General features: G+C 38.5%; 1 protein-coding gene across 25 annotated transcripts in view; it reads right to left on the minus strand.

Annotated features, from left to right (window-relative positions):
- NRXN3 (neurexin 3) overlaps positions 1-16,215 on the minus strand; it is a 2,067,316-nt gene that overhangs the window by 1,734,279 nt on the left and 316,822 nt on the right. The window lies entirely within an intron of this gene.

Consider the following 16,215-nt stretch of genomic DNA (forward strand, 5'->3'; position numbering starts at 1 on the left):
AAACAAAGTCCTTTAAGTAATTATTACTTCATTTCCTATCTTACCAAAGCTGGCTAAAACAGAAAGTGCAAAAGTAAAGCCCAAATCACTGACTTGGATAGGAGGATTTTTTCCAAAACGATATCTTCAAAGGAAAAAAATATATATTAAGAGTCACTTACTGGGGACTTGAACTGGGTCACCCACGCTCATCCCTGGACCATGGTACAAAATGATGCAGGGATTAGTATATTTAATGGTTCTAAAAGAAGCAATGAAATGATCATAACATCTTTGTTGTGGTACATGGAGATGAAGAGTAAGAAAATTACTCGGTTTTAACACAGGACCTTAATTCAAATCCTAGCTTGTCCATTTATTATCTATAGGTACTCAAGTCATTTATGATTCTGAGCTTCAATGTTTTTTCATTTAAAAATAAGGAGGTTGAGATAAATGTCTTTTAGAACTAAACTTGCTATGAGATAATCTGTCTCTCTCTCTCTCCCAACTCATATCTTCTCTTTAATGGTTACCTTTCTCTTTATTCTAGCTAAATCTGGTTATTCTGCTACACCCCCTATGAATGTAACCTGCCAGTTAACAGCATACTTAGGCTTCATTTAATGGATTTTACCAAACTCTTTTCATTGGTAACCCTATTGCTATTTTGACAAAATAAATAAATAAAAATGAAGGGGTTGACAAATGATTTTTCCTTTTCTTTCTCCTCCTCCCCCTTTTCCTTCTCCTTCTTCTCAAGGCAATTGGGATTAAATGATTTACCCAGCTAGGAAATGTTAAATGTCTGACCTCACATTTGAACTCAGTCCTTCTGACTTCAGAGCTGATACTCTATCCATTGCTCCCTGGATTTATGATTTCTAACATCCCTTCCAGCTCTAAATCTATTATTTTTTTTTAGTTTTTTTTTTATTTTATAAAGCTTTTTATTTTAAAAATTATATACTTAATTTTCAACATTCACCCTTGCAAAACTTTGTATTTCAAATTTTTTTCTCCCTTCTTTTCCCTCACCGCCTCCCTTAGATGGCAAGTAATCCAATATGTTACACATAAGCAGTTCTTCTATACATTACATCTATTATCTTATGACCCTTAAATTCCATTACTTTCTCCAAAAAGAATTAAAATAACTATACTGCAAAGGCAAGAGTTCAAAATTTGGAATCAAAAGACCTGGGTTTTAATTCTGACTTTTCTACTTATGCTCCAAGTTATATTGGACAAGCCACTTCATCTCTCCAAGCCTCAGGTAAATATGAAAATATGAAGATTAAGTGCTCTCGTTGCCTCACCTATAAAATAGGGATAATAATGGCACCTCCATCACAAGGATTTTATAAGGATCAAATGAGATATTTATAGATAGTGCTTGGCACAATGCTTGGCACATAGTAGGTGCCATATGTTTACCCTTCCCTTCACCACTATTCTCTCCAGAATCCTGAAGACTGTCATCTGATTTGTTGCTGTGTCCTAAGGATTCCTGGGTTTATAATTCACTCTGATACTACATCCTAAGAACCAGGAGACTTTTCCATCTGTCCTATAGGTGAACCATTAAATCTTCCAATTAGAATGTAAGCTTCTTGAGAGCAGAATGTCTAGTTTTTTTTTTCTAATTGTATTCTTAGTATTTTCTATTTCTATTTGTATCCCTAGAACTTAGTATAGTGTCTGAAATATAATAAGCATTAATATAGGTGCCTTTACATTCCATTTGTAAATTATAAAGAACTATTCACTTTGACAAATGTTTCTGAAATGCCTATTAAGTGTAAGGAGTTTTAATAAGAACTGAGAATATAAAAATAAAAATATTTCTCCTGTTTTGAAGGAGCTTACAATTTAGTTGAAAGCAGGGGAATATTAGTGAAATGGATACACATAATTCTAGTAGAAGTCAGAATCATCTATTAAAGTCCTTCATTTGCTTCATTTTGATGTTGAGAAAACTGGGTTCTTGAAATCTGTGCCAGTAGGAAATGTATATGAAGTGACATAAGTATCCTGTCTTCATCTATTAAAATGACTCCAGGGTAAGGAGTTCCCTCTAGTCCAAGTAGCAACTAGATCTACACTTTCACCTTTAAATCAGGGTATCAGTCACCAGCAGGAACTTGTTTGAAAATTTTCATCTAAACTTAGTTTCCCAGAAAGTGACTATTCTCATTAAGCTCATATGTGGATAGCATTGCATTTTTTTCCCCAAAATACTGGATAATCAGTTTTCAAGTTGTGCATGTACTTAAAGAACTGTATTAGTAGGACCTAGGTGGAAAGTCTAAACAGTGTGTATAACTGTGTGAAATTAGGCAATTCAAAATTCTCTTTGAGTCTTAATGTCTTCATCTATAAAATGAAGGGGTTGCTCTAAATTATTTAAAAGGTTTCTTCGAGTTCTAGATTCTATGCTCTAATATCTTATAATCATAAACATGAATCAACCAATCTATTGATTGTAGATTTTTGTTCACTAGACCAAAATCACAATTTTGTTCCTACATATGAGCCAAATACCTTTATTACAAGACCATGAATTTTACCTTCATTTAACCTTGACCAATTGTTATACAAACAAGCCCTTTGGGTCACAAAGTAAACGAGGGAAAACAATGTAGATGATTCATTACAACTCTGAGATTCCATTTATCACCAGGTGAGTCAATAAATATTGTACGTAACTAAAAATATAAAATTCCAAGGGAAACAAAAAAAAAAAAAAAAACTAATTTATTCAATAGAACTATAGACCTGCTAGAACCTTCTACGGACAATGCATTTCACTAACCTATTCCCTTATAAATAAATGTGGATATATTCTAATAGACATAAAGCTCCTTGAAAATAGAGATCCTTTTGGGTTTTGTCTTGGTTTCCCAGTAACCTAGTATAATACTTTGCTTATAAATGCTAGATTCAGTGGTGGATAGAACACTGAACTTGAAGTCAGGAAAACCTAAATTCAATTCTTGACTTGGATACTTACTAACTATATGACCCTAGGCAAGTCACTTAACCTATTTACCTCAATTTTCTTGTCAGTAAAATGGGGATGAAAAAACCACCTAATTCAGAACTTTCAACTTTATTAAAATATCAAATAAGAAAGCACATGCAAGGCACTTTGCAAATCTTAAAGCACTATGTAAATGCTAATTATTGTTGCTATTAATCTATTTCTGTTAAATTAGGATGAATGAAAGGGGAGCCATTATTCCCAAAAGATGAACGTTCTACTTATCAGAATATTTATTGTCCAGATAAATCCTGTTATGCCACAGTTCTCTTTTATTGTCCTGACTCAGTTTCTCTAATTATCCTGACCCAGTTCTGACTCAATTTCTCTAATTGTTCTGCTTCAGTTTAAAATTATCAGCTCAAAGCTCAGTCCTGCAAACTCTCTCCTCCCTCTTTATCAGAATATTTGATAAGGATAAAAGATCTTATGTTTTAGAATATCAAAATGCTTCTCCCTATCCCAAGCTACCAGAATATCAGATACCATCTTATCAAGATGCCTCTCCCCTTGTCCAGGGTGCCTCCCCCTATTATGTCATCTTATCTCCAGGGGCTCACCCCACCCTGTCAGAGTTCCATTCTGCTCTCAGCACCCTGACTTCACCCCTGCCTCAATCTACCCCGCTGAGTCTGAGCCATGTGTATATAAGTCATTGAGAACTCACATTGTTTGCTGGATTCTTGAAGATGATAGTTTCATTCAGCCCTGGGACCAAACCATGGATCCATTTGATCCCAGTAAATCTCTCCCATTAAATAAATTATTAAATTGTTTTCTAATCTCTATCTTGTCTCAGTTTCTCGGGCATTACAATCCAAAGCAGCTTATCACAAGAGGTTAAGCCCACAAGTATTGGATAATTTAAATCTCAGCAACTTTCTATTAGAACCAATTGGGTTTGTGATATTTATCCGTGGAGGAAGTACCCTCAATGACAAAATTTTAAACCATATGAAGTGTTTAAATAAACAATTTGAAGGAATCTGATGCAGAGAGGGGGAAATGCCATTGTTCTGGAATCATAGCAGCATGGATTCAGAGTTGGAGGGCAAACATTATCTCTTCTTCCATCTTGTATTCCAGCTCCTAGCACAGTGCCTACTACAGTGTCCCCTTAATAAGTACTTGTTGACTTTTTAATTTAGTGATTGATGTGAAGGGCTCTTTTAGCTCATCAAACCCAAATATTTCCTTTGCAAATAAAGAAACTGAGGCCAATAAGTGAATCAGATAAAATAACAATTTTTTTAAATAACACAGATGAAATTTAAACCCAGATTGCTCATCTGAAGCTGTAATTTTTTTCATCATTTCCTCAGAGTTAGTCAGGGAACTCAATCTCAGTGCCATAGTCCTTTGACTCCTTTTAGAATCCTCATACATAGAATCCTTTCTACTAGGGCCAGAGATCATATCCTGGAGGACTTACCTCTTTTAGCTCTGGAATGATTGCCCTGAGGCCCTAAAGGAAAGATTAATCAATGCCTCAAATGGTCCATTATATCTACTAAGTACTAGTCATGCTTTACTTTCCTTCCAGTCATCTTGCCTGGAACCTATATTATTCCTCCAATTCTGGGATATAATCAACATAATTAATGATAATAATAAATAATAAAAACAATAAATCAATGGTAATCAAATCAGTATTGCAATTGTGAATAGGAAAAAAGTGTCAATGAACAACACTGATTTCACTCACCATCCCATAATTTTCCAAACCAAAATATCCCTGGATGGAGGGGGCACCATTATTCTATATGTGTGATGTCTACTCCTTTAAGGGCAGGGATTATCTTCAATTGTCGCCTAGTAAATATTTAATATGTATTTTTATTCATTAATTATTGCTATTATAGTTTTTCACATTTATTAAAGTAAAAAGCACTTCGTAAATGTTAATTAAAAAAAAAAAAAAAGCATTTCCCTTACACCAACCTTGTTAGACAGGTGATACAGATAATATTATTTTCATTTCATAGATAAGTAAACTGAGACTTATATATTATTTGGTCAAAATCATATAACTAATAAAGTTCAGAATCAGGAGACCTAAGTTTAAATCCTGGATTCAAGTTCAGCCTTCTTTTATTATGCCTCAATGTTTTTTTCTCAGTTTCTAAATTCTAAACTGATATCAACTCCAACTTTTCCTATTTCAAGCTTGTATATTACAGTCTCTCTTCTCCAATGATTTTACTTATAATAACAGGATTCAGCCAAATCAGCATTCTAGAAGAGGGGCCCTGACATTGTAAAGACAAATAATTTCTTTCCCCTCTCTAAGACTGATGATCTAACTTTATAAATTTTTTTAAAAATTGAACTTTATTTTTTCAACAAAAATCTGCTTTCTCTCTCTCTCCCATCCCATTCCTTATACTGAGAAAATAAAAATAAATTAAGAAGGAAGAAAAGAAGGAAGGGAGGGAGGGAGAAGGGGAAGAAGGAAGGGAGGAAGGGAAGAAGAGAAAAAGGAAGAAAAGAAGGAAGGAAGGAAGGAAGGAAGGAAAAAAGGAAGGAAGGAAGGAAGGAAGGAAAGAAAGAAAGAAAGAAAGAAGGAAGAAGGAAGGAAGGAAGGAAGGAAACCCTTGTTACAAACATATATATAGTCAAGCAAAAAAATTTCTGTATTTACGAATAAACACACAAATGCACACAAATATATATATATACATACACACATACATATGTGTATGTGTCCATATGCACTTGAGACAACTTTAAAAGATCTAAAAACCCTGAACAATTTAATGATTAACCAGGGCACCAATGAGGAATTATGTTATCCAACTCCAGAGATAGAGATGGAAAAAATCAAAATATATAATAAGCTATATGTATTTTTAATATAGCTTATATGATAATTTGTTTTTCTTGACTATGTGTATGTAAAGATTTATTTTTCATTTTTCCCCAGTGGTGGTCAGGGCAAGCTGTGGATTGAAAAGAGATAAATAAATAACTGCTTGTTAATTTAAAAAACAAAACAAAATTTAAAATAAAAAAAGAAAGGGTCTCAGTTCTGGAACTGATAGACTAAAGACAAAATCAGAGATAACTACTAATAATGACACACTAAATAAAATTCAAACTATTTCACACACACACACACACACACACACAAAAATCATGCAAACCCCCTGTGTGTTCCCTACTCACTGGGAACTGATAAGTTTGGTAAATATACAACCTACAAATATTAATCACTGGAACACCCACAAAATAGCAGAAGATGTGAACACTGTGTCATCAATGAACTCATACCCTTTCCAACCAGAAGATCCACTTGCTTTTGGAGCAAGGCTTCTACTTGCAGTCAAACGATAATCACTCTCATGACAACCTCCTTTCCATCCCCCTCCCTGCTTCCCCCATCATCTTTCCCTTCCCCCTCCACAGCTGGTCCAGACGGGATCCTGAATCTCTTTTCCCATCAAACTCCACCTGGACAAGTGTGATTTGCTCTAATAAAAGCAAGCTCAACCCTGGGGAGCCTAAGCGAGGAACAAAGCTGATTTCACCTCTTTAACCCTGGAGCTAGGAAAACAGCCGAGTGCCAACTCCAGCCTTCCCTGGAGAATGACCAGGAGCTTTATCTCAGGAGCTGCAGGACCTCTTGGAACTTGTGCAGGAATGAGATAAATCCTTGTGCCCAAGAGGCTGCCTATTTATCTCCCAACAAATTACTTTTTTTTAGGGAAAGAGCATAAAAAAATCACAGCAATAATAGTAATAATAATAATAAAATACAAAGTATACTTCATGGCTATTCCTCTAGGGAGGATGGCCATGGCTGCTTGGGGTCTGCTGTTGTAGCTTTGGTTAACAGCTGTGCCTAAGGGCTGCCTGTCTCTTTCTGTGGATCCCAGAGCTTGTGTGTGACTGGAGAGATAGGGTTGAGACCTTATTTAGGAAAGAGTAAACAAATGATTAACTGTCTCATTAGTGACTGGGCTGGGGCAGGCATAATTCACATTGTGAGGAGAGGAATGGCTCCAAGAAATTTATATTATCTGTGATTTTTTTTAAAGGAAAATAAATGTGGGCCTTCCAGCACACTGGATTCTTGCACATGTCTCCAATTGAAACACAGTCCAGGACAAGTCCAGGACAAAAGAAAGGGAGGATCAGGCAGAAATAAGAGAGGAATAGGAAAAGAAACAGGAAAAATAAAGGGAAAAAGGAGAATAGGCATTGTTAACAAAGTTGAGGTTGATCAAAGAGTTTATTAAAATGGCTTCCCATTATTTCAGGGTTGAGCTGAGAGTATAGCTAGGTAAGGACATAGCCATGGGTGAAATATAATGTACCTGATAGGAATATCAGATAGATGTTTATTCCAAGCCCTCTTTTGCTGGTATTTAAAAGCATCCTTGATGGTTGAGGGAGGGAGGAGAAGGGGATTTAAGAAAAATGCTGGATTAGGAAGGAAGTAAGATTAAGAAGTGAGTCCTAAAGCAGGAGAGATTAAAGACAGAAAGATTAAAGATAAACAGACAGACAGATAGATAGATAGATAGATAACTTATTAAGTATTTATTATGTGACAGGAACTGTGTTAAATGTTGGGGGTACAAATACAAAGCAAGGCAGTTCCTGTCCTTAAAGAGTTTACATTTTAATGGGAAAAGACAATAAAGGGGCTGAGAGTTAGTGGTGAAAAGAAAGGGTAATCCAGAGAAAGGTTCCAGGAATGAGTAAGGTAAAATATAGATGAGGTCCTCCTTCCTAAAATAGTGACTGCAGGAAAGGAGTCATCACAATCAGTATGGGGAGGGAGGTGGGAGAGGAGACAGAGACAGAGACAGATAGAGAGAAAGAGGGCAGGAGGAAGGGAGAGGAGGGAGAGAATGAGAAAAAAACGGGGTAAAGAAAGGCAGAGGGAGAGGAAGAGGAGACAGAGACAGAGAATCTGAGAAAAGAGACAGAGACAGAAAGAGACAGGGAGAGAAGGGGGAAGGAGGAAAAGAGAGAGGAGGGAGGGAGGGAGAAAGAGGAGGAATAGAAGGAGGGAGGAAAAGAGGGGAGAGACAGGGACAGATGGAGACAGAGGTGGAAAAAGACAAAAAGAGAAAGAAGATAGACGGAGACAGAAAGAAAGGGGAGAAGGACGAAAAAAATGGGAGAGAGGGACTGAAGGGTGGGGGAGAGAGAGAAAGAGAAAGAAATAGAGAAACAGACAGACACAGAGAGAAAGAGAGCTCTTCAGCTTATAGGAAACTGGGGAAGCTCTTCATGAAAAAACTGATATTGTAGTTGGATCCTAAGGGATAAGTAGAATAGGAAGGGAAGAGAATTCGAGGCATAAGAAACATTTTAAGCAGGGACCCATAGGTTAAATAATGGGAAGATATAGGACTTGTATACAAATCACTATTTTTTAAAAGTTTCATTAAAAAGGTATAAAGTGCTATGGAAAGTCAGAAGAAAGAGAGAAACAGACAAATGAACAGAGACAGAGACAATGTAGACATAAGAGAGATGAAGCTTAGCTGGCATCCTTCCTAAAATGGAGATGCCAGGGTATAGAATCCTGCCATGGGTATACTCAGTAGGACTGCACCTATTTAAAAAAAAAAAAAAAACTACATAAGAAATGAAGACTTGGCTCAGCATTACCTTTGGTAATTTTGGACAATTCACTTAGACTTTTTGTTTCTCAGTTTGGTGATTCATAAAATGCAAAAATGCTTGCCCTGCCTGTCTTACAAGGCTGATATAAAGATCAAGTGAAGTAACAGATATGAAACTATAAAGCATTATTAATAACTCACAGAGTATGTCAAGGTTTACAAAGGGCTTTCTTCCCAATAGCCCTATAAAGTGGGTGACTCAAGCATCCCCATCTTGCAAATGAGGAGCTGAGGCTGAGAGTGGCTGTGACTTGCCCATAGTCACACAGCAAGTATGTGTCAGAGGCAGCTATCAGATCTCTTGACACGGTGTGCTCTTTCCAAGTACAATTTTAGGAGGAATGCTGAGATTCTAAGTATCCTTGTGGCAGAACTTCTTTCCCTTCTACCATTTAGGTTCTGCCTCCCTTCCTTTGATGCCAGGTCTCCTGATCAGAAGGGCAGGAATTCCTTCTTCTTCTGCACCAAATTGTCTCTCTAGACATTTAGTGTTCTACCCCTGCTGTCCCTTTTATGTCCAGACATTTCTAGTGACAATCTTTGCTTCTGTTGCTGCTGCCACTGATGATAATGATAGTAACAGTAGCTACTACATGTTGATGATGGCTATTACTCCTTCTCTTCCACCATCATCATCTTCATGTAGCCCTTTAAGATTTGTGAAACACTTTCTGACAATAACTATGCCTCGATTTCTTCATCTATAAAATGACATTAACTTAGATGGACTCTAAATTTCCCTTTGACTCTATAGCCAAAATCCTATAAGTCTATGGATCCTCTGAGGCAGATAGAATAATTAGTTGCCCATTTTATAGATGAGGAAACTGAGATTTTTGTTAGATAACGTCCTAACACAGTCTGATACAGGTCTTTTGTCTCCAAGTTCTGTTCCATGAGCTAATAGTCTATCTACTTTGCCAAGCTGCTGATGACCTCCCCTCCCAGCTTCTGATTCCTACTGCTTCCCAAACTAGTTTGTGCTACCTGTCTAGAAACTGTCTCCTAGAGCCCCATATTTCAATGAGAGTGGAGGGGAGGGGAGAGGAAGGAAGGAGAAAGGAGGGGAGAGGAAGAGAGGAGAAGGGAGGAAAGAAAAGAGGAAGGGAGGAAAAGAGAGGGCAGAAGAGGAGGGGGAGGGGAGAGGGAAAGGGAAGGGAAAGGAAAAAGAAAAGATGTCACATCATTCTGGGTTGAAATGTATCCATCCTATCCTGTAATTTGTGATTAATAATTTTAGATAGATGAAAAGTTCTTAGTGGGTCATTTTTCAAACATAAAAACAAGGAAGCTCAGATGGAAGTGGAAAGAAAAAGAGAAGGTAACAATTTAAAAAGTACTAAAGACTTCCTGTAGAATATCTGTCATAGGAACACAGGGAAAAAATTACTTTAGGAGAAAACTCATTATCTACTTAAAAGGACATGAGATTGCTATTTATGAGTCTAAAAATGTGTGCGACTGAGAATTAACAAATACTTCATGTTATTTCTGGATATATGGTCAGAATCAAGCAGACCTGGAGTCTTTCTTGGAGTTGAAGTGGATTTGTATCTGGATCTCTATATTTACAAGCTTTGTGATCCTAGATAGGTCTTTTAACTTCTCTAAGGCTGTTTCCTTATCTATAAAATGGGACAAAAAGAGGTGTTCATCCTACTTCTCCTGGTTGATATGAGGAGAGTTCCCGTTGATCCAGCAGTGCCATTACTGGACCTATATCCCAAAAAAAATCATAAAAAAGGGAAAGAGACTTACATGGGCAAAAATATTTGTGGCAGCCTTTTTTGTAGTGGCAAAAAACTGAAGGCTGAGGGGATACCCACCAGTTGTGGAATGGCTGAACAAATAATGTAATATTATTGTTCTATAAGAAACAATTAGCAAGATGATTTCAGAAAGCCTGGAGAAACTTATATGAATTGATATTGAGTGAAGTGAGTAGAACCAAGAGAACATTGTACATAGTAAAATGATTATGTGATGATCAACTGTGATGTACTTGACCCTTCACCAATGAGGATCTGACTCTTTTCAACAATGAAGTGATTCAGGGCAATTCCAATAGATTTGTTATGGAAAGTGCCGTCTGAAATCAGAGAGATCTATGGAGACTGAATGTGGATCAAAGCATAGTGTTTTGACTTTTTGTTGTTGTTTGTTTGCTTGGGATTTTTTTCTTTCTCTTGTTTTTTCCCTCTTGATCTGATTTTTCTTGTGCAGCATGACAAATTTAGAAATATGTGTAGAAGAATTACACTATAATTTTTGGGGGATTGCTTGCTGTCTTGAGTAGGGGGAAAGAGGAGGAGAGGCAGAAAAATTTGGAACACAAGGTTTAGGGAAGGTGAATGTTTTTCTATGTATATGGAAAAATAAAAGACTACTTAAAAAAAAAAAAAAAGAAAAGAAAAAAGAAAAAATGCTTGTAAACATTTAAGTGTCAAGAAAATGTCTCTCTCCAAGCCCTTCTATACTAGGCCCTACCCCTCACACATTTTTAGACCTGAAAGGACTCTTAGAAACTACCATGTCCAGCTCTCCCATTTGACCCATAAAGAACCTGATTGATGCCACATACACAAAAAGTAGAGCCAAGATTTGAATTAAATACTCATGACTCCATTCTAGCTGCCTTTTTGTTGTTTCCTACCATCCTCTTCTTTAGGTATTTCCTCCTCATTTTTCATTGCTGTTTGAAATAGATCATGTCTTTTTTTATCAAAACCTTAATAATGCCTTTTGGTAGTAAGAAAAACTTCCTTAGAGCAGAAAGTATTAAAAGGCACTTCATTGCTCTCCTTATTTTTTGATTAAGAGCTCCGTGGTGACAAGGATTGTCTTTTTCTGTTTTTTTGAATCCTCAGCTGTTAGCACAGTATTTGGCATATAGTATGTACTTAAGAAATGGTTATAGACTGACTGGATTCAAATCCAGCCATTGTGTCCTGCTACTTCTGTGACCCTGAACAGTCACTTAAATTTTCTCTGTTTTCTTGTTTGTAAAATGTGGATGATAATAGCTATAAGGATCAAATGAAGGAACACATGTAAAAATTTTGCTCAAAATCATATGCAAATAATTATTATTTTAATTATTGCTAGGTAGGTGATACAATAGATAGAATGTCAGTCCTGGAGTCAAAATGACTCATTTTCCTGAGTTCAATTCTGACTTCAGAACTTTTTTAGTTATATTAGCCTGGGCAAGTCACTTAACCATGTTTGCCTCAGTTTCTTATATGGAGAATGAGCAAGGGAAGAAACCACTTCAATATCTTTACCTAGAAAGGACCCTATGGGGTCACCATAAGCCAGGCATGAAAAATTATTGAACAACAAATACCTATTATGAGTGGTTTGCAGAACTTGTTTTAATAATTATCAGTGTTATTATTATCATGATTATTTTTATCAACTTTCATATGCTACTCCAGCCCCTTTCCCTCAGCAACAAGATTTCAGCTTTGGGAGTTGGCAGAGAGATCAAAATATGCCTTGGAAATTTTTAAAATATAACACTCTTAAGTTCCAGTTCCTTGAGGTCAGGGACTATCTTTTCTCTTTCTTTGAATCTCCATTGCTTAGCCCAAAGCCTGGTATACAATAGACACAATAAATTTTAATTGACTGACTAGATTTAGTCATCAGGGCAAATCACCACCTTGCTGTTCTTCTCCGTGTTCCTGTGTAATGGGCTGAAGTGCGAGTTGATGCACTGAGGTCCCAAGTATGGGAGGTCAAATAGCAATTGGACCATACGCTATTAATATAAGCTTGGAGAAAGAATGGCCCCGCCCACTCTTTGTGCAAGTTTTGATGTGTTGTATAGGAAATGACGTAGAGACGATTTTGGTGGGTGGGGTGAGAGAGGCAGAGAAACGGCTGGCCGGGTTCGTGTTGCGACTGCTCTCACTTCGTATCGCTATCCCCCTTCACCTTCACAAAGAATAAAGATCAAGGATTTTCCCTTAACCTGAATTCCTGACTCCGGCTGATTTTAAAATACGCCCATCACACTTGGCGCCCAATGTGGGGCTCTCCTGCTTTCTTTTGTTTTAGAACACAGGTGGTCATGCCATTCCTGACTTCTCAGGGAGGTGAGAGCCCCCAAGGGGAGGTGATCACACTCAGCTTCAGCCCATTACATCTCTCCCTCCACCCACCAAAATCATCTCTCCGTCATTTCCTATACAATACACCCAGCTTGCACAGAGAGTGGGTGGGGCCATTCTTTCTCCAAGCATATATATTAATAGAGTATCATCCAATTGCTATTTAGCCTCACGTGCTTGGGACCTCAGGGCATCAACTCTAGCTTCAGCCCATTATATTCCTCTAAGGCTCTGACAAGTCATCAGAAACATAGATGGGGTATGAGACTTTGTTACTCCGAGGAGAGGAAACTCACTCTACCAAAGCAGGTTGGCACCTTTTCCACATTGTATAATATTAGTGAGTAAGCTAAATTACCGAGGGATTATAGGGTTTGCCTATAGCCACACAACCAAGCTGTCAGAGAGACCTGACCCTATGCCTTCCTGAATAAGGTCTCCTCTCTCTCTCAGGCACATCCCTGTTGCCTCTCACTAAATCATTAACAAGTATTAATGTGAAATGTGGAGTATTCTAAATGAGGCGTGTGTATTTTTAGACCTGTCATTTCAGGTAAGCAAGTAAAGAAGTGTTTGTAGGGGAAGCTGCAGGGATATTCTGTGGTCAGAATCCAATGAAGCCTGTAGAATGGGGCTTTTATGAATCCACCTTTTTCTAATCTCAGGAACAAAAGCTTTTTCAGTCCAGTAAAGCCCTCCATGTGACACTAGTTTTACCACCTGCCTGAAAAGAATTCTTCATCCACAGCCTCTCCTCCACATCTTTCCCCCTCCTTCCCTTCTACACTTCAGAAACCTCTCCTCCACCCCCCAGCAATTCTCCATTTTTTGAGTTTCCCTTCACTGGGGTCTGTCCATTGTCTAGGTCATAAGGTCAGAGAGATTCATTCAAGCCAGTGTTAGACAGCTTGATCTTTCTTGGAGGCAAATCTACTGACCAGCAAGGAAGTCGGTGTGTGTCTCACGGTTTCAGATCAATGAAGAGAGAGAAGGAGGAGACATGACATATCAGACTGCAGCTTGGGAAGGCGGGTCTGGCAAACCTTAAAGACCCTGAGGAATAGCCTTGGTGGGGGAGTTGCTAGAAGTCCCATCTGGAATTTCCATGGAGTGAAGCAACGTGACTAGTTCGCTGGACATTCCAAGGTTAGAATCTGTCAATCAGGCAAACTGTCCTTTGCTTCTGTATAATTCTGACAGTATTCTTCCTAATGCAAGTCCCATATTTCTAATTTCCTCTTTTATTTTTCTTGTCATTTCATTCTTTCTCCTCCTCTTCCTCATTTTTTACACTCTTTTATTACATTCAGGAATATGCTAGAGATTTCCACCTCCTTGCTGGATACTGCCATGGAGACCCTCTTAGCAAATAAATTCATGAGATCATACATTTAGAGCTGAAAGGTACACTTGGTACAAACCTCTTTTTTTACAGCTAGGGAAACTGAGACCCAGAAAATACAGTGCCTGAGAATACTACAAAGATTATAAGTAGCAAAAATAGGATTTCAACCCAGACCCCCTGACTCCAATCCAGAATTAATCCGCCTGAAACCAAATTCTGCAACTGCCCCTAACCAAATCTCCATTTTGACTCTCCGATAAAGTAATCAAAGGCCACGACAATCTCATTTCTCGTGTCTGTAAGTGACTCTCACTTCATAAAACCTCCTTCCTTTTCCAAGCTGCTGGCTCTCTCGCTTATCTCTCATTTCTTCCTCATTTTTCCTTCTACTTCTCTGAATCGCTTTTTGAAGTCTTTTATGAGTATTTCCAAGAAGCCCCTTTGGGCCTGAGACCCATTTATCGCCCTTTTCGGGATTTCCTCTGTGAGCATCCTGTCCCCCTCTGAGTTTGCGTTTTTATCTGCCCCGTCACCACAGCAGCTTTCGGGGGTCAAGCTCTTTTCCGCTTCTTGCTCATCGTCTTGTGGTATTTCCTTTTTACTTTTAAGGTGGAGTTCTGATCCTGAGGCCCAGGGGGCGCTGTCTCAAGTTGCCTGTGCAGCTCTGAGCCTCTAGTTTGAGCACAGCGCCCCCTTGTGTTTGTAGGGAATAGCTTTGCCGGAGCTGTTCAGAGGGGCAGGGACTGGAAGCTGCCCCCTGCTGCGCTCCTCTGCTGAGGGTCTCCATTGCTGATCTGTTGTGATTAAGACCCTCTCGCTGGCTTTCCCAGACTCTGTCTGAGCCCCCTTTTCGGGTCAGTGAGACTGAGCTTTCCTGAAGATTCCCCACTCTACCTTGAGCCGGAGAGGGGTTTCCTTCCATCAGACTCGGTTCTGAGGTTTGGTTTCGTGTGGTTTTGGAGGGAAACTGGGGGAGCTCGAGCAGCTTCCTGGCTTCTCTCCGCCATCTTGGCTCTGCCCCTGGAACTCTCGCTTCATGAATTCTCCTTGGCCATTTGGTTCCTATTTCTGTTCGGGAACCACTATTTCCTCAGTTCCTAGCTCAACACTTCCCTCCTCATTCAGTCACCAAAGTATTTCTCTCCCTCATTTTCTCCATTTCATCTCTACCGCTACTCCTTTAAATCAAGGCTTAGCTACCTCCTCCCGTGGCTTCCAATTGCGGCTGTTTCTCCTCTAACCCTTTCCACACATCTCCAACCAATTCACCTTCCTCCCTGAAGCACCATTCTGATCGCGTCACTTCTTACTTAAAAACGTCCATGGCTCTTCATTGTCTACAAAACGCAATCCAAACCCCTTGGTCTGGCGTCCAAATCTTTCCACAATCTGCATCTGAGCTACCAGCTCATCTTCCACTGCAGTCTTCATCCAGAGACTTCCACAGACCGCAGGCTTCCTCCAGAGAAAACGCTTCCCTAACATGCTCCCATACTTTCCTGTTTTGATCACGATATTTTCTCCCTTTGGAATGCCCTCCTCATCTCCTCCCCTTGCCAAAATTCCACCTATTCTTCTAGACCCTGGAGAAATATCAATTCTATTATGAATCCATCCCTGTTTCCCCCAATCAAGTGTAATCCTTCTCATCACCAAATCCCCATAACATTTTACATTTCTTTCATAACATATCGCATTCTATTTTTCAATATAGACATTTGAGTGCTTGTCTCTCTGCTCCCACCCCTGCCCCCACTCCACTAAATTTTAAGCTTCCTTAGAGCACAGATCATGTCTTCGCATTATTCACCCTTATGATATCCACAGTACTGTATATCCAGTAGGTGCTTGGAAATGTTTATAGATGAATATTGAACCTTCTTGCTTCTCTGGGTAATGAAGAGGAAAGGCATTTACAATGCTGTTCTATTACTGTGTTCATTTCAGGTATTCTCATTTTCGAAATTCAACATACTAGGTGTTTTCCTAAATGACAGCAGTTTCTTTTAAAATTGAATTCACCAGTCTTATGTAGACCAGTTCAAAGTCACATAAGCAGAACTTGTAAAACAATAAACACAGTGATAAAAACAA

Source organism: Antechinus flavipes, chromosome 2 (genome assembly GCF_016432865.1).
Source record: "Antechinus flavipes isolate AdamAnt ecotype Samford, QLD, Australia chromosome 2, AdamAnt_v2, whole genome shotgun sequence".
Lineage (NCBI taxonomy): Eukaryota > Metazoa > Chordata > Mammalia > Dasyuromorphia > Dasyuridae > Antechinus > Antechinus flavipes.